Here is a 25644-nt window from a genome sequence, read left to right as displayed (position 1 = left end):
TTTGTTCCCGACACAAAGTTGTCAACTTTTTTGTAGAATCTGGACGCGAATAGGTCCATGTCCGGAACACCCCATTTCTGACATGTCAGGACGAAGAGACCATTCTCCCAGAAATAATTGTTGCTGGCTCAAGTAGTCCGTCTGCCAACTCTCTATTCCTAGAATGAAAGTTGCCGACAGGCAAGGAATGTTGTGTTCTGCCCAAGCTAGAACATTATTCCCCTCTTTTTGGGCTGCACTACTTCTCGTGCCCCCCCCCGGTGATTGACGCAAGCCACAGCCGTAGTCTGACCGTCCCAGATTCTAGGGCCAGACGTACTGCCAGAATTTTTCACAATGTTGATAGGCAAGGTCCTCTAACCTGGACCATCTCCACTGGACAGAATCTTCTTCGCGGGCTGCTCTCCAGCCTAGAAGGCTGGCACATTTTCCAGGACACGGATATAAAAGATTTTCCCTTTTGCTGGATAAACACCAATTTAGGCTTTGACTTACATCGGGAGCCAAGCGTATTTGGGAAAAAACTAAGACCTGAATCCTTTTATTCCAGACCGACAGGATGGTGTTTTGAAGCAGTCCTGAGTGAAAACTGCGTGTAAGGGACGGCCTCGAAGGAGGCCACCATTTCCCCCAACAATCTCCTGCCCAGCCGAATGGAAGGATTTTTCTTTGTTTTGATCATTTAAATTAGTTCTACCATGGAACCGATTCTCGTCTGGGGTAAGAATACCTTCTTCTGTACAGTATCCATAACCAGCCCCAAGTACTGTAATCTCCTTGATGGTTTTAAAAGGAGGATTTTCCTAGGTTGAGTATCCAACCCAGAGATTCTGCGATCAGACTCTGGTTTAGAACTGAGACTGAATGATCTATTAAAGGTAGATCGTCTAAATAGGCTAGGACTGTTATGCCTTGAGCCCTTAATCTGGCTAAAGTAGGTGCCAGAATCTTTCAGAACACCCGTGGTGCTGTGGCTAAACCGAATGGCAGGGCCACAACTGAAATGATGATTTTATATTTCAAATTGCAGAAATTTCTAGTGAGCGGGAAAATTTGTCACATGGAGATATGCATCTTTGATACTGATTAAAGCCAAAAACTCCCCTCCTTGCAGGATGGACACAACCGATCACATTGTGCGAAAGGATCGGATGTTTAAGTGCCGATTCAGATCTTTGAGATCTAGAATGGGTCTTGCCTCTCCGTTTGGTTTTGGAACCGTGAAAGGTTTGAATCAAACCCTGTGCCCTGTTCCACCAAGGGAACCTCTGATATCACGACTAATAGATGATGCAGAGCCAGAAAGAGAGACGACTTTTTCTCTGGATCCTTGGGAACATTTTCCCTTAGAAAAAAACAAGGTGACGGAAACTCGTGGAACTCTAGTCGTAACCTATAGAAAAAAATGCAGAAGCCATCCATCTGTCTTGGCAGGCAGCAAAAAGGTTGAGTAAGGGAGTACACAAGCAACCTGTCTTGTGATGCTACTCCTTCCATATTAGGATCCTCGGAAGAGGATAAATAAGTATCTTCCAAATATTTGGGAAGAGCTACCTGATCCCCAGCCTCCTGCACCTCAAAAAGAGGGTCCTGAGCACTAGTTCTGCTATGTTTAGCCCCACTATGGAGAGACATCATAGCATTAATCTTCTTTCCAAATTAAAAATGGTAGAAGAAAAAACCTCCTGTATGATATACAGTATACAGGGACTGAAGTGTTTATGCAACAACAGTTTCCCCTGACGGCTCAATCTGCCAGCCGCATCCCTCTCAGAGGAGGACGACATTCTTTTGGAAATTAATTTAGTTTATAGTGAAAACCATTGACCCCTTTAGAACCCTTAGAGGAGTTCCTGGTCCCATTACCATTCATAGCCTGAAGCATAAAGCAGAGGCACTACCATCAGAAGAATGTACACTACTAGGCTATAGTCCAGCGCCATTAGCTGCTATTAATCTTAGCCTGGTAAAGTATAATGTGTCAAAGGGAAATGCCCGTGTCACTAACCTGAGCAAGCCATCCTGCTCATGTGTCCCTCCACAGTCAGCAGCAGCTACACATACACAGCACTTTAACACTTCCTGTGTGGCAAGCATCTGACGGCGTTAGCCACAACCCACGCGCGAATAACGGGCCACCCCCCTCTTTTCCTTTCAAAGGAAATTTTTTTCCCACGTGAGCGGTGGCTCAGGCGTTCTGTAAAAACAGCAGACATAGCGGGGGGGGGGGGGGGGGGGGGGGGGTGGGGGGGATAAATCCTCCGCTGAGCGGTCACGCGTTCTGTCCCCCCCCTTTTTTTCTAAAAGGAAACTGCTTTTATATCAATCCCCCGAAGGGGAAAAGGACCAATATTGGGGCCGCAGGAGGAGAACCAGACCCCCCCTTTCTTACCAGAAGATCTGTTGTGGCCGGAGTAGAGGAGAAAATAAAGGCTTCTGTGCTGTTTCCAGAATCAGGTCGGTGAGTGCGCAATACAGCCCCTAGTGGTGACACATAGGCACAACATCATTATACATAAGAGGAGAAATTCCTGAGAAAACCTTTACCTTTATCTCGCAGCAGGGTTATCCGAGATAAAAACCCAATCTTCACCCTTCACGGTGGACTCCGAGACCTTTAGGAAACCTTCAGGAACAGGGGAACCTCAGGATACCCACAATCCTGGACCTGCGACAGCAACCTGCCAGTAAAAACTTTATGGCCTTACTACCAAAAAGTACTGGATCCCAGGGTCCAGCTCTCTAAAGAGAAGCGTTCGCAAGCAAAACCTTGTTTCTTCGGACACGAGGCCCGGGCACCATCCATTTAGCCCATCAAGGACATCAGAACGGATACGGTCAGCATGGCTAGCCCCAGCAGGGAAGCTTCCAGTGGAGCTCAGCACAGCACATCTTTACTCGTGACCAACACCTTAGACACTGGCGGAAAAAACTGAGGACTCCCAGTAGTGGGAGGGGTTATATAGGGAGTACACTTCGCGCCTTAGGGCATGCCAGTGTCTAGCACCTATCATTGGCCCTATAACCCACATAGTAAGTACTATGGCTTTGTGTTCCCTGATGTAAGAAAAGAAGCTTACCTGTAAGTACTGGAAATATCTCCACAGTTTAGGGGATATTTACCATATACGCTTGCACAATGTCATCAGCGAATGCGCACTATAAAAGCGGCTGCTTCTATAAGTCTATAAGGCCCGTGCCATGACCGTTGGCTCCTGTGCACATGTGTGGGAGTGACATCACATGACTCCGGTCAGTCAGAGCCAGAGTCGGCAGGCCCCGGAAGGAAGAGGGGCGAAGATGGATGCTTCCTTCAGCGGGGACAATGAAGGCTTCATTTGCAGGCAAGTGGCACATAATGGGCTAGTATGCGATGCATGCAGGGGAATAAAGAGGAAGTAAAACCCATTAGGATTTGCTTCCTCTTTAATGTAACCAACCAACGGCTGCAGACTGGAGCTCCACTCGACAGAAAACATAACCTCCACTCGTCCATATGAAACATGTGACCGCCACTTACTCAAGATCCACTCTAGACAATGTAACAAGCCAGACACCTTTCGCACTAACAGCCAGTCTGTCCCTGACAGGGCCTCCAACAGTCGGTGGCCATTTTGTGGTGGACAGATTTGCATTGCATGTAGTGGGAGAAAGTGTCCCGGACATTAGAGAATATGCCCTGTGCTGAGGCCCAGGATGAGGGTCGGCCATGTTATTGAGTAGGGCTGAAATGATTAATCGATAATAATGGATAATGAAAATCGTTGTCAACAATTTTTATTATCGATTAGTTGGTCCGCACCTTCCTCCCTGCCGGTCCGTTAGAATCCTGTGTATCCTCCTGTGTCCTACGCATGCGCCACGTCTGCGAGCACGCAGCTATGCCTGCTCGCATTCTCCACCCAGCTGACGTCCCGCCAGCAACACACCTGCGCTGCTTTCGGCTCCTCCTCCCCCCTCTACCCAGCAATCTTCCAATAGGCCTGCGCAGAGCGCAGGCGCGACAAGCCCTGGCTTTCCAGCGCTGCCATGACTGGAGGGTGTGCTCTGCACATGCGTGCAACCATCTCCTGGCTTCGGGGTGCCCTTCGTAGGAGTCGGCCCAGTCATGTGTGGCGGGTCCGGACTGTGACTCCACTCCATACCACCCGGCACACCGAGGAAGAGCCGATGTCACCATGAAGGGGTGAGAGAACCCGAGACACCGGAGGGGGAGCACTGAGAGGAGGTGGGGCAGTGACACCATGTGAGAGGGGAGGAATGTGTCATCTATACTGGAGGGGACGTGTGTGTGTGTGTTTATATATATATATATATATATATATATATATATATATATATATATATATATATATATATAATGTCTATTATTATTCTCTTTATATATACACATAATTGTATGAATAAATCAGGGAATCTGACATTCACCATACTTTCTTTGCTGGTAACTCTCTCTGCCCCATGTGTGTCGCATGGAGGAATAGTACCTCATCATTGGTGTTTTATCCTGCAGTTTGAGTGTAACACTCAGTTTTTTCATTATTACTTTTAAATAAATGGAAAAATGGCATATTGCTTTTTTTTTTTTTTTTTTTTATGATTTTATCCGAAAAAATTAATTGGCCGATTAATCGATTATGAAAATAATCGTTAGTTGCAGGCCTATTATTGAGGACACAAAAGCCTCACACAAAAGGCTGTATTGTGAGGAAAAAAATGGGAAAGCTTTAAGTGCAAATAAAATCAGTCTGTCCAATAGTCTTCATATCAAAATGTCAGAGATTAAAAAAAAAATATATATATATATAAATCACACACACACATACACACGGTATAGAAAAGAATCGCCCCCTTTAAAATGATGACATTTTGTTGCTTTGTCAGAAAAAAAAAATTTTCAAAAACAGAAATAGAAATCCAATACAGCTCACTATCCAAATAACACCATTCCTACAGTAAAGCATTGCGATGGTAATATCCTGTTATAGGAGTTCTCTACAGCAGGGACTGGAGCAGGACAGAAGGAATCTGTGGAATGACTTGAATACTGCAGTCCACAAAACGGTCACCATCAAATTTAATGGAACTCGAGCACTTCTGCAAAGAGTGGGCAAATATGACAATCTAGAGTTGCAAAGTTAGTAGAGACTTATCCCAATGGAGTGACTAAAGACAGTGGTTTATTTTTAATTTTAGTCAACCATCTCTTGTAATACGCAGGTGATTGGCAGTAATACTCCGCTGAAAGAAATAGAGGTAGTACTCTGCAGAAAGAAATAGCGGTGATAATCTGCAGAGGCCAGTGATGCCCTCTAGAAAGTAATAGTAGTAATACTTTGCTGGAACATGGACAGCAATACACTGTTGAGCTCCAGTCTGCAGCCAGATCCTCGCAAGTATTTTAGGATGAATTTCCATGTACGCACATGCGTGAGAAATTATATTTAAAATTAAGAACTTTGCGAAAAAAAAAAAAATCTTTCCTGCATTTTTCAAAAACTTGTGGATATATATATATATATATATATATATATATATATATATATATAGATGAATATATATATATATATATATATATATATATATATAGATGAATATATATATTTTATACACATACATATATACACACACACACATATACTGTATTTATCGGCGATAAGAACTTTGTGGAAAAAAAAAAAATTTTCCTGCATTTTTCAAAAACTTGTGGATATATATATATATATATATATATATATATATATATATATATATATATATATATATATAGAGAGAGAGAGAGATGAATATATATATATATATAGATGAATATATATATATATAGATATAGATGAATATATATATATATATATATATATATATATATATAGATGAATATATATATATATATATATATATATATATATATATATATATATATATATATATATATATATATATGAATATATATATATAGATGAATATATATATATATATATATATATATATATATATATATATAGATATAGATGAATATATATATATATATATATATATATATATATATAGATATAGATGAATATATATATATATATATATTCATCTATATATATATATATATATATATATATATATATATATATATATATATTCATCTATCTATATATATATATATATATATATATATATATATATATATATTCATCTATCTATATATATATATATATATATATATATATATATATATATATATTTTATACACATACATATATACACACACACACACACACACATATACATACATAAATATACACACATATACTGTATTTATCGGCGTATAACACGCACTTTTTTCCCCCTTAAAATCAGGGGAAAATCGGGGGTGCGTGTTATACGCCGATCCCCTGCCATTTCTAACCTTTTCTGCCATTCTCGCCGGCTTTCGGATATTTTCGGGCACACTCAGCCGGTTTCGGCCATCTTCGGCCCTTCTCAGTTATTTTCAGAAAGCCGCCGAGAACGTCCAAGTGTGGCCGAAAATAGCCAAAAGCCGCCGAGAACGACCGAGATACACAGGACATCCGTTCTGCATCTCAAAAGGTGCCATTTTTAAACGGCAAAGACACTGACAAGGCTGCAAATGACACTGACAAGGCTGCATTGATGGGCATTTAAATGCAAGTTTTTTTCCTTTAACTTGCCTCCTAAAAGTTTTTTCTTTTAAATTCCCTCCTAAACTTGGGGTGCGTGTTATACGCCGATAAATATGGTACATATACATATAGATATACACTACCGTTCAAAAGTTTGGGGTCACATTGAAATGTCCTTATTTTTGAAGGAAAAGCACTGTACTTTTCAATGAAGCTAACTTTAAACTAGTCCTAACTTTAAACAAATATACTCTATACATTGCTAATGTGGTAAATGACTATTCTAACTGCAAATGTCTAGTTTTTGGTGCAATATCTACATAGGTGTATAGAGGCCCATTTCCAGCAACTATCACTCCAGTGTTCTAATGGTACAATGTGTTTGCTCATTGGCTCAGAAGGCTAATTGATGATTAGCAAACCCTTGTGCAATCATGTTCACACATCTAAAAACAGTCTAGCTCCTTCCAGAAGCTACAAAACTGACCTTCCTGTGAGCAGATTGAGTTTCTGGAGCATCACATTTGTGGGGTCAATTAAACGCTCAAAATGGCCAGAAAAAAAGAACTTTCATCTGAAACTCGACAGTCTATTCTTGTTCTTAGAAATGAAGGCTATTCCATGCGAGAAATTGCAAAGAAATTGAAGATTTCCTACAACGGTGTGTACTACTCCCTTCAGAGGACAGCACAAACAGGCTCTAACCAGAGTAGAAAAAGAAGTGGGAGGCCGCGTTGCACAACTAAGCAAGAAGATAAGCACATTAGAGTCTCTAGTTTGAGAAACAGACGCCTCACAGGTCCCCAACTGGCATCTTCATTAAATAGTACCCGCAAAACACCAGTGTAAGCATCTACAGTGAAGAGGCGGCTGCGGGATTTTGGGCTTCAGGGCAGAGTGGCAAAGAAAAAGCCATATCTGAGACTGGCCAATAAAAGAAAAAGATTAAGATGGGCAAAAGAACACAGACATTGGACAGAGGAAGACTGGAAAAAAGTGTTGTGGACGGATGAATCCAAGTTTGAGGTGTTTGGATCACAAAGAAGAACATTTGTGAGACGCAGAACAAATGAAAAGATGCTGGAAGAATGCCTGACGCCATCTGTTAAGCATGGTGGAGGTAATGTGATGGTCTGGGGTTGCTTTGGTGCTGGTAAGGTGGGAGCTTTGTACAGGGTAAAAGGGATTCTGAATAAGGAAGGCTATCACTCCATTTTGCAACGCCATGCCATACTCAGTGGACAGCGCTTGATTGGAGCCAATTTCATCCTACAACAGGACAATGACCCTAAACACACCTCCAAATTGTGCAAGAACTATTTACAGCAGAAGCAGGCAGCTGGTATTCTATCGGTAATGGAGTGGCCAGCACAGTCACCAGATCTGAACCCCATTGAGCTGTTGTGGGAGCAGCTTGACCGTATGGTACGCCAGAAGTGCCCATCCAACCAATCCAACTTGTGGGAGCTGCTTCTAGAAGCGTGGGGTGCAATTTCTCCAGCTTACCTCAATAAATTAACAGCTAGAATGCCAAAGGTGTGCAATGCTGTAATTGCTGCAAAAGGAGGATTCTTTGACGAAAGCAAAGTTTGATGTAAAAACAATGTTATTTCAAATACAAATCATTATTTCTAACCTTGTCAATGTCTTGACTCTATTTTCTATTCATTTCACAACGTATGGTGGTGAATAAGTGTGACTTTTCATGGAAAACACAAAATTGTTTGGGTGACCCCAAACTTTTGAACGGTAGTGTATATATATATAGATATATATATATATATATATATATATCTATCTATATATCACCAAGCATGTGTTTTGGGGTCTAAATAGAAGACTGGCTATGCAGTGTGTGGGAAATAACCAACTAAAAAAAACAAACACGAATCTTATTTAAATGTTGTCCGTTTCCAAAAAATAAATACAATTTTGCAACTTTAACTGCTTTGGGACTGCCCATTTACTGCGGCAGGGCGGCCTGGCTGTGCAAAACAATGTACCTGTACGCTTTGCCTTCCTGTTATGGGGCATGCGCCGCCGGAGACGGTCTCTCGCTGTGGTCAGACACAGCAGGAGCTAATCTGCGGGTCAGGGTGCTGCCGCTGATCATTCGTTGTAAAGGCAGAACGAGAACAGTGGTCTGCCTATGTAAACAAGGCAGACTGTCGTTCTGTCACGGAGGAAGAGAGATCTTCCTCCACTATAACTTTTGCCCAAAACAATCAATACACGCTTATTGGGATTTTTTTTACCAAAAATATGTAGCAAAATACATATTGGCCTAAATGTATGAATACATTTTTTTTATATATTTTATAGCAGAAAGTTACATTTTATTTATTTTATTTTTTGCTTATAGTGCAAAAAAAGTCCTGGACATTAAGGGGGCTGACCATGCAGCTGAATACTTTGGACTATTTTACAAAAATGGCTAATTTTCCTGTCCTGGCATTTTAGGGCCCCAAGAAATGATATAAGCAGTTAGTACATCAGGATTAATCAATTTTTAAATATACATATCATAGTTTGTAGACTAACTTTCACACACACTAAATGTACACCGATTTAGTTTATTTTTTACCAATTAAATGTAGGAGAGTACATTTTCACTTAAAATTTCTGAAGAAAGATTATTTGCAAAATTATATAGCAGGAACTAAGAAAAATGCATTAGCCTTATTTAATAATACAAGTGTTGCAACACGTTGGTTTTGGAGACACTTATTTCTTGGATTAGGATCCTAGTTTACACCCTGCCACGGGCCCACATACAGGTTAATGGCAAGATATCCGACCCCTCTCTCATTCAGCGTGGCACGAGACAGGGATGCCCACTTTCCCCTCTCTTGTTTGCCTATCAAACCCCTGGCACAGCTACTAAATCTCCTCTCAGCTCAAGGGGCTATGGAATGGTCCACTGGAGGAAAAAGTATCTTTATATGCAGACGATAATGCTGCTGTATACAGTGCATTGAAAAAGTATTTATAACCCTTGACATTTTCCACATCTTGTCATGTTACAACTAAAAACATAATTGTATTTTATTGGGATTTTTTTGAGAGACCAACACAAAGCGGTACATAATTGTGAAGTGGAAGGAAAATGATAAATGGTTAACATTTTTTTCAAACTATCTAAAAAATGTATTGTGTATAGTACCTCTGCGCTGAACCCTATAGGTATAACAAAGGGAAGATGGGCCACTGCTGCATACACTGGTAAAGGGGAAAACTCTGACCCCAATAAAAACAAATAAAAAAGTAATAGTGTTGCGCTGTATAAGGAAAGGGGAGGGGAGGGGCAAAAGGAAGAGAGAGGGGGAGGGGTGGATGATCGGGGGTGGATAAATATATATATTTTACACCATAAAAATAATTAATCGTGAACACATTATATACCGTATATACTCGAGTATAGGCCGACCCGAATATAAGCCGAGGCCCCCAATTTACCCCCAAAAAAACTGGCAAACTTATTGACTCGTGTATAAGCCGAGGGTAAGACATGCCTGTCCATCCCTGTGTGTGTGTCCGTCCATCCCTGTGTGTCCGTCCATCCCTGTGTGTCCCTCCATCCATCCCTGTGTGTGTGTGTGTCCATCCATCCATCCATCCCTGTGTGTGTGTGTCTCCATCCATCCATCCATCCCTGTGTGTGTGTGTCTCCATCCATCCATCCATCCCTGTGTGTGTGTGTATCCATCCGTGTGTGTGTGTGTGTGTGTGTGTGTGTGTGTGTGTGTGTGTGTGTGTGTGTGTGTGTGTGTGTGTGTGTGTGTGTGTGTGTGTCCAGCCTACCTGTGTCCCGAGCCTCCGTCCCGTGCCTTGCCTCCTTGCCTCGCCGCCGTGCCTTGCCTCCGTCCCGTCCCGTCCCGTGCCGTGCCTTGCCTTGCCTCCGTCCCGTGCCCTCTTCGTCGGCGCCTCGGCGGCCATTGTAAAATTCAAAAGCTGCGCCGCCGCCTTCGCCTGTGATAGGCGGAACACTGAATTTCCCAGCAGCCTGTGTTCCGCCTATCACGTACATCGTATCATCCTCGTCCGTAGTACGAGGATGATACGATGTCCGTGATAGGCGGAACACAGGCTGCTGGGAAATTCAGTGTTCCGCCTATCACAGGCGAAGGCGGAGCCGGAGGCGCGGCTTTTGAATTATAGAATGGCCGCTGTCTGTCTGCTCGACACGCTGATCGAGCGGGCAGACAGCGATGACTCGAGTATAAGCCGAGGGGGGCACTTTCAGCCTCAAAAAAGAGGCTGAAAATCTCGGCTTATACTCGAGTATATACGGTATTAGTATCTTTGTTTTTTTTTGTTTTTTTAGTTTATTATTTTTTTAGAATATCTATTTTTTCAGACCATTTTTTTCAGAATTTTTTATTTTTATCATTTACCATTTCTTATCTAGATATTGTGTTTTTATGCAATGTTTTTATTAATAGTATCTTAAGTCACGTAATATAGCGGTGCTCACTTTTCCGGTGTCACTCTACCTCTGCCCGTTCCGGTATACACATAGTGTATATTGGCTGGCGTGTATAAGTTCATTAATACACCTGGCGATTGTTACAATGATGATCAGTATGTACACGGACCACAACAAAATGGAGATTATCATCTACTCACTCTCACTGTAGGATCTCCAGTGTTTGGGAGACAAGAAAATGGCCACGCTGACACTTCCGGTCAGACTTCCTGTTATGATAGACAAGAAAATGGCCGCAATAATATTTCCGGCCAGCGGGCTACAACAAAATGGCCGCCGTAATAAGCAAAATTAGGGTATATAAAGGACAGTTCTTTCTATCTATTCCCTGAAGAAGTCACATATATATATATTATATATATATATATATATATATATATATATATATATATACACACACATATATACACACACACACACACATATATACATATACACACACACACACACACACACACACTTTTTTTTATCCACCCCCGATCATCCACCCCTCCCCCTCCCTCTTTTCCTTTTCCCCCTTCCCCTCCCCTTTCCTTTTACAGCGCAACACTATTACCTTTTTTTATCTAAAAAATGTGTGGCATGTATTTGTATTCAGCCCATGCTACTTTGATAGCCCTAACTAAAATCTAGTGGGACCAATTACCTTCAGAAGCCACCTAATTAGTAAATAGAGTCCACCTGTGTGTAATTTAATCACAGTATAATTACAGCTGTTCTGTGAAGCCCTCAGAGGTTTGTTAGAAAACCTTAGTGGACAAATAGCATCACAAAGTCCAATGAACACACCACACAGGTCAGAGATAAAGTTGTGGAGAAGTTTACATCAGGGTTAGGTTATAAAAAAATATCCCAAGCTTTGAACATCTCACAGAGCACTGCTCAATCCATTATTGGAAAATGGAAAGAGTATAGCACAACTGTAAACCAAGACATGGCTATCATCTACCTAAACTGACAGGCCGGGCCAGGAAAACACTAATCAGAGAAGCAGCCAAGAGGCCCATGGTAACTCTGGAGGAGCTGCAGAGATCCACAGCTCAGGTGGGAGAATCTGTAAACAGGACAATGATTAGTCGTGTACTCCACAATCTGACCTTTATGAAAGCCATAAGTCCCATTTGCAGTTTGCGGGAAGCCATGTGGGGGACACAGCAAACATGTGGAAGAAGGTGCTCTGGTCAGATGAGACCAATATTAAACTTTTTGTCATACAAGCCAAACCCTGTGTGTGGTGGAAAACTAACACTGCACATCACCCTGCACACGTGAAATATGGTGGTGGCAGCATTATATTGTTGGGGTGCTTTCCTTCAGCAGGGACAGGGAAGCTGGGTTAGAGTTGATGGGAAGATCGTTGGAGCCAGGGTTCAGTGCTGGGACCAATCCTAGTTAATTGGTTTATAAACGACCTGGAGGATGGAGTAAACAGTTCATCTCTGTATTTGTGGACAATACTAAGCTAAGCAGGGCAATAACTTCTTTGAAGGATGTGGAAACCTTGCAAGAAGATCTGAACAAATTAATGGGGTGGTCAACTACATAGCAAATGTAGAAAAATGTAAAATACTACATTTGGGTGGCAAAAATATGAATGCAATCTACTCACTAGGGGGAGAACCTCAGGAAGGATGTAATGGAAAATGGATCGAGTACAGGGAAGGGCAATAAAGCTAATAAAAGGGTCTGGAGGATACTATTTATGAGGAAAGGTTGCGAGCACTGAACTTATTCTCTCTGGAGAAGAGACGCTTGAGAGGGGATAGGACTTCAAATTTACAAATACCATACTGGTGATCCCACAATAGGTATAAAACTTTTTTTGCAGAAGGGAGTTTAATAAGACATGTAGCCACTCATTAAAATTAGAAGAAAAGAGGTTTAACCTTTAACTGCCTAGAGGGTTCTTTACTGCAAGAGCAGCAAGGATGGGGAATTCCCTTCCACAGGCAGTGGTTTCAGAGGGGGGGTGGGGGGGGGGCATTGATGGTTTAAAAAAATCAGATAAGCACACAGGGATATATAATGCAATACTGACAAAGTCAATTGGACAAAGTCATGTATTTTTCCCCATTAACACAGAACCACCACTTTCGCCATCACCTGGCTGCCCTCTAAAAGTTACAAGTAAATTCAGATATTTGGGAATTGAGATTCAGGTTCCATTGGCAAAATATTTTGATAATAAATGTTTTACCCTGTATCTCCTCCTTTCGCACCAAACTCAATGGCCAAAACTACCTTATTGGGGACCGTAAACCCCTTTAAAATGGTGTTTCTACCAAGTTCCTTCATCTCCTAGCTAATTCCACGGTTTATCTCCAAAAAAAATAAATAAAAAAAAAATCCCTTTCAAGCTAGTCTCACCTCTCATTTTTGGAACACTCAGGGGCTTCTAGGCTCTCTGGAGACCCTAGTTTCTGCCCTCCAGGGGTGGATTAGCGCTAACTAACCTGCACCTCTATTATGTCACTGCCCAACTGATTTATTTTCATTGGTGTCCATTTCCGCAACTGAAAAATGTAGGTGCTGAAGCTGCTGTTGTATCTTCCTATGAGGCTTTGGGTAATCCTATTTATAGACGCATGAATAATACTACATGAGGTAATGTAACCCTGAAAACCTCATTACGATCTTGACGAAGCCACTCACCACTTTGTGGTTTAATCCTTATTGACCCCATTTTGCTTTACTATGAGATTGCTTACATTGGGCAGAATATGGCTTTTAGAATCTTCACTAGTTCTATGTGTGCATGGGGTATTCAAAACATTTATATAAATACAAAAAGGAGCTCTGGATATCTACCACATGGCACTTTTGATATCTACAGCTACACTATGCGACAGAGGCTCAATTGGGACTCAGGGGGGTGCAGCTCAGTGATTCTAAGCTAGACCATGCACTTCTCTTACCTGACCACTCCAAACTTGTTTCCACTTATTATGCCCCTCTAATCTACAAACCATCACCCCAACTAGAGAAGACTCATGCTAAGTGGGTGAGGGACTTCGCATACCTGATCTGAATATTGAGGACTGGAAAGCAGTGTGCAGTTCATATCCAGACACTTACCTCTGCTAGGGATAAATTAATACAGCAAAGATATTATTTGGATCTGTATCACAAATTTGATAAATCAGTAATCTCCTTCATTGCCCTCGCTGTGGTACCTAGGGACCCACGAGGAGGTGAATGGGATAAACAAATCCTTAGAAAAGAGACTACCTGGATAGAGCGACTCAATGCCACTCAAGCCCCTAGTATTAATGAGGCTCAATCATACAAACCGTTTCTGTAAAATGTTGTGGTCTAAAGTCAATTGCCCAACCTATTAGTTAATATTTTATGTATCAAAAATGAAGTTAACAGAATCACATTCACATCTACAACTAGAAACAATAACTAAAGATAAAGCTCTCCGTTTTTGTCGTTTCTGTAAATGTTTGACGATTCTGTCTTCCTGGTATTTTCCAGTCTTAGCTGCCTTTTTCTACTACCTCTTTATGACTTTTCTAAAAAATTAAGCGATTCCTATATTTTAGGCAATAAACTGATATATTTTAATGTCAGTTTAATTGATCTATTTAATATTGTCATATTGACCTCTTGGTGGGGTCTAATTATAGGATGAATGAATATACCTTGAATAATAATACAGTACTATGTTTATTAACCACTTCAGCCCCGGACCAATTGTCAGCCTAAGGACCAGAGGTCTTTTTACAATTTCGCATTGCACTGCTTTAACTGGTAATTGCGCGGTCATGCAATGTTGTACCCAAACGAAATTTGCGTTCTTTTCTTCCCACAAATAGAGCTTTCTTTTGATGGTATTTGATTGCCTCTGCGATTTTTATTTGCAATATAAATGAAAAAAGACCGAAAATTTTGAAAAAAATAAATATTTTCTACTTTTTGTTATAAGAAAAATTGAATAAACTCAATTTTAGTCATACATTTAGGGCAAAATTTATTCAGCCACATGTCTTTAGTAAAAAAAAAATGTCAATAAGCGTATATTGGTTTGCGCAAAAGTTATAGTGTCTACAAACTAGAGTACATTTTCTGGAATTTACACAGCTTTTAATTTATGACTGCCTATCTCATTTCTTGAGGTGCTAAAATGGCAGGGCAGTACAACCCCCCCCCCAAATGACTCCATTTTGGAAAGTAGACACCCCAAGAAAATTGCTGAGTGGCATGTGGAGCCCATTGAATATATATTTTTTTTTTTTGTCCCAAGTGATTGAATAATGACAAAAAAAAAAAGTTTACAAAAAGTTGTCACTAAATGATATATTGCTCACACATGCCATAGTTATATGTGGAATTGCACCCCAAAATATATTCTGCTGCTTCTCCCGAGTACGAGAATACCACATATGTGGGACTTTTTGGGAGTCTAGCCGCGTACGGGACCTCGAAAACCAATCACTGCCTCCAGGATTTCTAAGGGTGCAAATTTTTGATTTCACTCCTTGCTATCACAGTTTCGAAGGCCATAAAATGCCAAAATAGCACAAACCCCCCCCAAATGACCCCATTTTGGAAAGTAGACACCCCAAGCTATTTACTGAGAGGCATGTTGAGTCCATGAAATATTTAATATTTTGCCACAAGTTGCAGGAATATTACAATTTTTTTTTTTTTGCACAAAGTTGTCACTAAATGATATATTGCTCACACATGCTATGGGCATAAGTGAAATTACACCCCAAAATAAATTCTGCTCCTTCTCCCGAGTACGGGGATACCACATGTGGGGGACTTTTTGGGAGCCTAGCCGCGTACGGGACCCTGAAAACCAAGCACTGCCTTCAGGATTTAAATATAAAACGCTGCCAAAAAAAACTGTTAGCGATCGCAGGGATCAGGCCTGACTCTGCGATCGCTGCAGTTATGTGTTTAGTGTTTTGTAAGTGACAGTGATCGATCGATACTGCACTTGGGTGGGCTGGGCGGAGGGACAAAACGCAGGTGCCAGCAGGTATCTGGGCTGATCCCGCTAACAATGTGTTTTTTTGGAACCCTAAACTGCTGGGGACGCTAGTATAGATCTGATCAGATCAGATATTGATCTGTTCAGATTCTATACCACTACGGGAGGTTTATGCTTTGCGCGTGGGTGTTAGCGGTACTAGCACTAACCTAGCGCTGCCTGGGGCGACGCAGACCCTGACCCTAAAACCTAATTGATATCACTCGCCGGGTGATCAGGGGGTTAAACCTTTATTGGGTAATAAATGGTGGGTGCCCTGATGATATAAAAAGCAAACTAACTAACCAGAGTCACCCGTAACACTTATAGGTTGATCACTGGTGAAAAGGTTAACTAGGGGAAATCAGGGGGTTAAAATTTTTATTAGGTAGTATATGGGGGTACCTAGCGCTATAAAAACCTGGCGGTGAACCTAAAAAAATAACTAGCTACCTAGCGGCACTAGTGACACTAATGCAGCGATCGGAAAAACAATCGCTTAGTGACATTTGCAAAAGGGGGTGAAAGGGTTAACTCTAGGGGCAATCAGGGGGGTTAAACCTTTATTGGGCGGGTAGGGGGCTACCCTGGACCTAACACTAACTGCCCTGACAGTTTTTACTGTCACAACTGACACTAAATGCAGTGATCAGTAAATAAATGATCACTGCAATCAGTGACACTGTGACTGGGGGGGCGTGATTTGTGTGCCTATGTGTACCTACATGTCAGTGTAGTGTTGGTGCACTTACTATTGTGTTCTCCTCGCAGTCCTGTCAAAAAGACTGCCCCGAGGAAAATGACATCACTTCCTCCCTGCCTGTGTTTACAATACACAGGCGGGGGAAGCTTCTCATTCGCCAGGAGCGATCGAGAGGGGATGGCCAGAAACCAACGGCCATCCCCTCATCCCGGATCACTTCTGATGCGAAATGGACCGCTTCATCCAGCGGGAGGGGGTACGATCGGACCTCCCACCCGCTGGAAGGCAAGCACGTACATGTATGTGCTTGTGCCTGTCGGTGCCATTGCGCCGACGTACACTGCCATGCGGCGGTCCTTAAGTGGTTAAAGACATGTTATTTTGACTACTTAGAAGGTGTCCTCTTAGGTTGTTGAGCGTTTTGGCACTTTGCGGCGGTTGGGAGGTTGGAATTCGGCACCATGCCACCGCCCAGCTTCACAGACTGCAACATTGTTTGCAGATGTGGCGCAGGCATCGGTCCACTAGGAGGGGCTGGTTACCGCTGCCCCTTTGACCTGTGCCTGTCACTCCATGCGCTCTATTGTTCAGCGCGATGTGTGATTGTACGCAAGCACGCCGTTTGGCTGAGCGCATGCGCAGTGACTCATTGGCCGGTCCGGATGACGTCACGTCTGCTTTTTGCTGATTGGGTGACTACGGGCGGGACGTGTATACAAATAGCATCTGCTCGAGCTCTCCACAGCTACTATATATCTTGCTCTTTACCGCACGGACGTTACTATCCACTAAGGCTGCGCAGGTAAGCTATCAGTGACATGGCTAATTACTTTTGTGAGCACAGTGGCTGTTTGCCCTGTCTATAGTTTGGCTCATTGTCTGTTACATTTAATTTCAGACGGTTGGCTGGCCTTTTATCATCTGGATGTTGGTGGGGATATCATCCCCTCCTTACTGCAACAACTTCATTGTGGTTCCTGGATCTGTCGCTCCAGGATTGGTTATATCTCCCTTTTACTTAAAATCTAGGGGGGCCAATTTTTCATCACTGTTTGGCCTTTATTCCCGGTGAGTTATTTATTAGATTTGTCTACACCTGGGCAAGTGGCTTTTATGAAGTATTTTGGTTGATTATTTGGTAATGGATGGCATAACATACTTATGCTATGCTTGTATACATTGTAATAAGGGAAGCAAAATTTAAATTAAATAAAATATAGGATTATTAAAATAAAATGCAATCATGCAAAAAACTCTTTTATAGGCTACCCTGATGATTCATAGAATCTCGGGACCAGGTGCTAGATATATTTTTTGAACATCTTGTGACTCGGTGCCTCTGCCATTGGATGTCCATTGAGATTGAGCTCCCCCTGGTGTTGAATCTTAGGAACCTTTTTATCCATACAACGATAAGCAGTTTACCCAGTAAGTTAATACTATAATAACTGATTACACTATATAATACATACCATGTTATACACGCCCCCATGGTGACCTCTGTTCCCTTCCCCTCTTTGCCTTAGGCGTGCCTAATACCCTTCAATACCTTGGACACCTTTATTATATATTGTTTGTATATTCTTTAATGAATTATTATATGTTTCTATGTATATAAATATTTATTTGATTTTGTCTCTTTTCCGTTAGTCACAATAATACAAGCTCCAGAAGAAGCGTGTCTGCACCCGAAACATGTCGAGCCATTCTTCTTGAAATATACTTACTATACCGCAAATTCTGTATCTCCATTTTTCTGTTGGAATGTCGGTTTAACAATGAATTGTTCACAACTTTATATGTCTACAGCTTCCATTTGAAAATTGGTCAGGGTACAGTAGCGGTAAATCAGATGTTGTATATTGATGTGACTACTGGTGCGCAATGCGGTTTTATATAAAGAAAATACTTTCAGAAATAAAATTATCTTATACATAAATGATGCCTCTCTGTTTATGGTGCCTAAAAAGTCCATAGTCCTTTTGTTTTTTTATTTTCCCTATTGTCTCTCCCTTCTCTGCCGGGGATGTACCCAACTTGGTCCTCATGTACCAAAAATCGGTCATCAGGTCCTTCATCCTAGTAGCCAATATTTTTTCAAATAGTTTCGTGTCAGCGTTCAACAAGGATATTGGTCTATAACTTGAACATGAGGTACTAGCTTTTCCCTCTTTGGAATGATTGTGATTGAGGCCAGCAGAGCTTCTCTTCCCATCTCAAAATTTGTTCCCAATCCGTTCATATTTGAATAGTTTAGGGAATAGATTTTCTTGAAATTTTTTAGCATAATAGGTCGTGAACTCGTTCGGACCTGGACTTTTCCCGATGCTGAATCTTTTAAGGCTGCGTTGATCTCATCCTCTGTTATGCCGCGTACACACGATCAGACTGTCCGGCGGACAACCCGCCGAACTTGCAGCAGAGGTCTGCCGGACTTTCCGAATGAGCGGACCTGTCCACACACGACCAGACTTTTCCGGCGGACAATCTGCCGGACTATGGCGGGGGTTCGCCAGACTTTTGAAATTAATGGACTTGCCCACACACGGAGTTAAGTCCATTCGTTTTAAACGTGGCTCCATGTAGATGGAACTAGCGAAGGAAGTCAATGTCGCTGCCTCCAAAGTCCATAGCAGACCCTTACCTGAGCATGCAGCCTGGCCGGTCAGGAAAGGGGTTGGGGACGAGCGAGCGCCCCCCTCCTGAGCGTACCAGGCCTCTTTCCCTGAACATGGGGGGTGCTTTGGGGAAGGAGGGGGCCCTGCGGCCCCCCCAACCCAAAGCACCTTGTACCCATGTTTATGAGGACAAGGGCCCCTTCCCAACAACCCTGGCCGTTGGTTGTCGGGGTCTGTGGGCAGGGGGGCTTATCAGAATCCGGAAGCCCCTTTTAATAAGGGGGCCCCCAGATTCCGGCCCCCTACCCTATGTGAATGAGTATGGGGTACGATGTAAAAAAAGCGTACAAAGAAAAAAAAAAACACACCACAGGTACTTTCTTAGACAGCTCCGGGGGTCTTCTTCCATCTTCATGGGGTCTTCTCACCAGGCTCCTCCACTATCTTCTGCTCTTTTACTAGCGGAGGAGCCTGGCTTTCTCCTTCATCGCCCGGTCTTGTCCCACTCTTCGGTTCTTCTTGCCGGGCCTCCGCTTTCTTCTTCCAGCTCTTTAACTAGCATTGGCCCGGTCTTGCCGCCGCCTTCTTCTTCCTTCCAATGTTGACACGATGCTCACTCCAGCCTTAATGGCAGAGACGCGTTGTGCGGCAACTTATTATATAGGGACGGGGGGGGGGGGGGGGGGGGCAACGCTAGTTAAACAGCTGGAAGTAGAAAGCGGAGGCCTGGCAAGAAGAACTGAAGAGCGGGACAAGACCCCCGAAGTCTGAAGAAGACTCCCGAACGGCGGCCGCGACGAAGGAGAAAGCGGATTCTGATAAGCCCCCCCGCCTGCAAACACTGACAACCAACGGCCAGGGTTGTCGAGAAGAGGCCCTTGTCCTCATCAACATGGCGAAAAGGTGCTCTGGGGTGGAGGGGGCCTGGTAGGGCTCGGGTGCTCGCTCATCCCTTTCCTCACACAGACGGTGGACAATTTTGAGTCAAGACTTCTTTCAAAGTCCGCCGGATAGTCTGATCGTTTGTAGGCAGCATTATGGTTTTTTCTAAGGTAGATAACTTGTTCTCGGTTACTTGGGGTAATCTAGCATTTTTTTTAAACGTATCTTTTCCAGTCTTCTTGTTGACCCTTTTGTTTTATGAAGTAGAATGTTCCAGAATTATTATGGGTCACTTTCGCCATTTCTTTTAAAAATACAATCTCCTCGGTTCTATTCTGATTTTTTTCTACCAGTAGTTTAATGTTTTTTTTTTCTTTTTCAATATTTGGGTGCTTCCCCGTACATCTCTTTTGCGATTTTGTTGAAGTTCCTTCTCATCTCCTGGTCCAATAGGTCTTTTAGTTTGTTCCTTTTAATTACTAATGCCTGGAGTCGTCCCCCCCCCTTTTATTTTTACCCCTGCTCTAATTCATAGATTTCTTTTATTAATACTTCCATATTCCCTCCCCCCCTTCCTTTTTTTTTTTTTCTATCAGGATACCCCTAATATAGGCTTTATGGGCCTCCCAAAGGGTAGCCTTCGTTATCTTCTTTGTATCATTTTAAAATATTGTTCTATTTCCTCTTTTATTTTACTCTTCAATACTCTATTAGTTCTTCGTTTAATCTCCATGAACTTATTTGTCTTTGGGCACCTGGTATCTTCATTTCCATACTAACTGGGGAATGCTCTGACAATGCCATTTCAATATTTGTCTAGGTCACCAATTCCAGTAACCTGTATTCGACGATTATGTAGTCGATCCTGGAGTACGTTGCATGCACAGGGGAGCAGAACATCCTGCACTCTCCATATATCCAGCAATTGACACTGATGCAATTTCTTTATTTTCAACTGTACTTTTCTAGTCCCCTGTGCCCGCGACTTACTATCAATTCCTGGTTCCAAGCAAAAATTTAGATCTCCTGTCATAATCACACTTCCCTTTTTAAAATCCATTAACTTCCCCATGACCTGATTCAGATAATTTGTTGGGTTCTTATTGGGGCAATAGAGGTTTGCCAGGGTACATTTCATTTCATATAGGTTCTTCCTTTCCAAAGACATGCAGGTAGGTTAATTGGCTTCTGTCTAAAATTGTCCCTAGTATATGAATGGGGACCTTGGATTGTGGGCTCCTTGAGGGTAGGGACCGATGTGAGTGTGCAATGTACAGGGATAGGGGCAATTGTAGACACTCACTCAGGTTGAACTGGATGGACTGGTGTCTTTATTCAACCTAACAAACTATGAAACTATGAAACTATATTCAGTTTCCACCGATGAGTCTCTGACCATGCCTCACCTCCACCCCCCCCCCCCAAATCCACAGAGGGAAATAAAAAAAAGGGGGGGGGGGAATGGGCCTGGTGCGTGTCAGTGATCCAGGTGTCCCGACTCTCCGCCCCCTCCCTTCCCACTGTCGCTGGTTCCCCCCTCCGCTTCTACACTCCCTTATACTCCCCTCTGTTTATACATTTTCCACTTCTTTCTATTTCTGCTCATTCTACTTAACCTCTGTCCATCTGATCCCACTCTATATAAACCTATTACTTTTCAGTCTCTAGGAGAATTCTTTAAAAAAAAAAAAAAAATTAAGTCTTCCCAGCGACTATGCAATGTTTGCCACAGGTCATCTTCCTTCTGTGTTGATCTTTCTTCTTCTACCCATCCTGGGATAACTGGAACTTGTAAGTCTAAAATTGTTGCCAGAAAACCAACTGTACTTAATGTTCTTTATTCGCATTTGTTGGAGTAAAGATCTAAAAAGTCTTCGCCTAGCCAGCGTTTATGGTGCTAGGTTTGTAAAAACTTGTAGATCTACTCCATCATATTTTAATGGTGTTTGTTCTCTCATTTTCCCCCAAACTTGAGCCATTTCTTCATACAGTTGGAATCTCACTATAAACGTCTAGGGGTAGATTTGCTGATATATTCTAAGGTTCTCTTATGCTATGAACTCTTTCTACCTTGAGGCCATCCTCAGCCATATTGTCCATCGAGAGGGTTAAATATTTTGTTTCTCGTTTTTCGTAGATCTTCTCTTTCTTATTGTAGAGCAGGAATCCTTACATTTTCCTTCTATTTTGGTTCTCCTGATCTACTAATTTATATAGTATTCTCCTCTGCTCCAATTGCAGATCTTTAACTTGCGCTTTTAGTTTTATTACTTCTTGAGCTTGTTTATCCATTTTTTTTTCTTCTGTCTCCTGTACCCATGCCAACAACTGACATAGATCGACTCGTAATGTAGAAATTTCCGTTTTTAATAGAGTTCTCTAATCCTATGAACATATCTGTCATTTCCAAATTTTGTTGGCACTTGTGAACCCACTCCTTGTTCCCCCGGGTCTTTTTTCTTGTCTTTATTCCCTTGTTGCTGTTTATCTGGTCCTGGGCTCCCATCCTTTGTCAAATATTTCTTGATCATGCTTGTATTTGCATTCTCTTTTGGAGTTTTTGGTTCATTGCCTTTTATAGATCTGCCTCTCGTGTTTTTTTTTTCCCCCTTATTTTTCGCTTCCTCAGGTTGATTTTTCAACTTGATGTACCTATCACTTTACTGAAAACTGTATAATTATATGCCGTCAGCTTTTTAACAGAGAATTTCAACACCGTACATATAGCGATTTGTGAAGCCCTTCTTTACTCCCGGCCTAATTTAATACTACTAATAGTTGCTTGTTGCACAGTTCCATAGGAGGTATATAATTTTGTTCAGGGAATGCCTCTCTATAGACCCTTCTTAGGTAATTGATAGGCTATTCATACACATTGCCAACTACCGTTCATAAGCAGTTTCATAGGTAGTTCATCTGCAGTTTCGTCCACAATCTATGCGCAACTTCATATGCAATTCATAAACTGCTTCTTAACGGTTAAAATATTGTTTCAAACAAGTGCAAAGCCACTATTACCACAGTTGAATAAGAAGTATATAGGACCATTAAGAAACTGCCTTATACCCAACCGATCATATACCATTTATAGACAGATGATCAATAATTTTCATTGACAGTTCATGAATATGGATTATTTCATGAGTGGCTCATGGGCAGTTTATAAGCAGTTTCAAACAAAACTCATATATTATTATTATTATATTTAGTGTTTCATCTGCCGATCATGTGCAGATTCTTGCTAAATTCCTCCGTTATTTTCATATGTGATTTCTATGCAATTCCTAAACAGTTTCAAAGGCAGTACTTCAAAGACAATTTCATAAGCAGGTCAAAGGCATTTTCACAACAGATCTTAGCTGTTTCAAAGGCAGTTCGTCCCCGAGTAAAGCATTCAATTTGTCACTTTAGATGTAAGTTATCACCCTTCTCCGCTTACTTCCTTCTTTCCAGCTTCTCAAGATGCATCTGTAGGATGTCACTGCCTCTCCTCTCCCCCTCCAAAATCTTCAGTGAGAGGGGTAGAGGGTTTAGATGAACAGATGAGGTGCAGAGATAAAAAAAAAAAAGGGGGGGGGGGGAAAGGAGCACAGCACAGAGCAGAAGCACCAATAAAAGCCCAAAAGCCCTCAAGGGGTGCAAGGCTGTGTATACTTTAAGCTGTTTGACTTATACTCTGGACCCGCCCCCCCCCCCCATCTCTCACAATATAGCACTCACTGCTCACTCCTTCCCACGGCACTTTGCTTTCTCTCTACCCGACTATTCCTCCTCCTCCGTTGCCACAACAGCCGGCGTGAGCCTCCGTTTTCAGTCACCACTCCGCTCAGCTCTCCTCCACTTACTCGCTTCCTGGAACACTGATCGAAAGATCTGAGGTATCCATCTGCCAGGTCACCCCTTCATACAAATCCCCGGCTCAACTCCCCCTTTCCCAGCCTGTTAGTGCCACTCCATACAGGGGGGGGGGGGTGACTGTTTTCTATTCAGCCACTCAGCACTCACTCCCAGTCACAGCTACAATCATTTTTCGCCACAAGCCAACATGTGGGGTGGGGGGTCAGCAGGGATCAGCGTGGTTCAGGGCTGTCCGAAGTGAGGGGGGCCGCAGCCTCACACTACAGTTCACCGATCTTCCTCGGATCATCCTCCCGCGCTCCCTCTTGGTGCCATGTTCAGGCCCCACCCCCAGCCAAGCAGTATCACATCACGTACTCATGAGAGCTGTAATTGTTCTAGGAGTGCAGGATCTTCAAAGGGTCCCCAGTCGCTGTTCATGCATTTCCACCAGTCAGTGACAGTCTAGCAAATAGACATGAAAGCAATTACTGGATAGAGGGTTGAGCCTGCAAGTGCAAATAAGGCCTTTAAGAGGGCTTCAATACCTACCAACAGAATCCTTAAAAGGAGTGAACCTCCTCAACAGGAAATGTGAGGCAATTATTGGGAACTAGACAAAGTCTAATGAGACAAAATGCATCGGGCACTCTGCCGTCCTTGTTTTTATATAAGCGCGTTAAATCACTTCCTAAATGTAAGCATTTTACTTTTAATACATTTTAATAGTCATACGGAATGCTATGGGCCCCATTTCTCTATTTCTCCTACCTATTGATTGAAATCTGGCACCATCTGATGCATAACCACCTTTGCATGGAGATGGACTTTCCATAAGTTTTGGGACGCATTGGGTCTCAAGTCAGTGAGGCTTACATCTTGGTTGTTGGTTGACAATATAAAGCCTGGTTGACTCATAGAACGTACGTTCTTTTGGGTTCAAATTATCCGGTAAGCCTACATCTACTTTGGTGGTGGTGCTGCTACACTGGGGTCTTCAAGTTTCAGCTTTGACGTTTTGCTGCCAACGTGGTGGTTTTAAGATCTTCAAGTTTCTTAAATATACACTGTGGACTAAAAATTTTCTTTTTATTATTTAGTTATTCACATGTGAAATTTGGTATGATATATTATTTTTATCACAATTTTTGTCACTATTCACTAGTAACTACTGTTTACAGATTGTATGCATCTTAATTATGGCATTTACATTTAATGGCATTCGTTTGACTATGCCAATAACTCACTTTAGCGCTACACTTATGCACTTTCTTAATTATTGGGAATGCAAATGGAAGGATTCACTGCCAGAAAGGTTAAAATAAGACATGAACATGGGACAAAGTACTACATGTCCCCATACGCAACAGACCTCTAAAAATATTATTCTTTAAATCCTCAAGACATCGAAAAAAAGGTATATTGGGAGATGGGCCCAAGAACAAAAAATAAAGTAGTTTATAGTAGGAATATGACTCATGTTCCCCATGGTCAGATGGCAGCGG

The 25644-nt window shown here is 42.1% G+C and overlaps 1 protein-coding gene across 2 annotated transcripts in view; it reads right to left on the bottom strand.

Moving 5' to 3' along the window:
- The window catches only part of KNSTRN (kinetochore localized astrin (SPAG5) binding protein), a 79751-nt gene that overhangs the window by 16804 nt on the left and 37303 nt on the right, over positions 1–25644 (bottom strand). The window lies entirely within an intron of this gene.

The sequence above is a fragment of the Lithobates pipiens genome, unplaced genomic scaffold (genome assembly GCF_037356315.1).
Source record: "Lithobates pipiens isolate NorthernLeopardFrog02 unplaced genomic scaffold, aLitPip1_a1.2 Scaffold_30, whole genome shotgun sequence".
NCBI lineage: Eukaryota > Metazoa > Chordata > Amphibia > Anura > Ranidae > Lithobates > Lithobates pipiens.
Note: the sequence above shows the minus strand (reverse complement) of the source record. Positions and strands in the feature narration are given on the sequence as shown.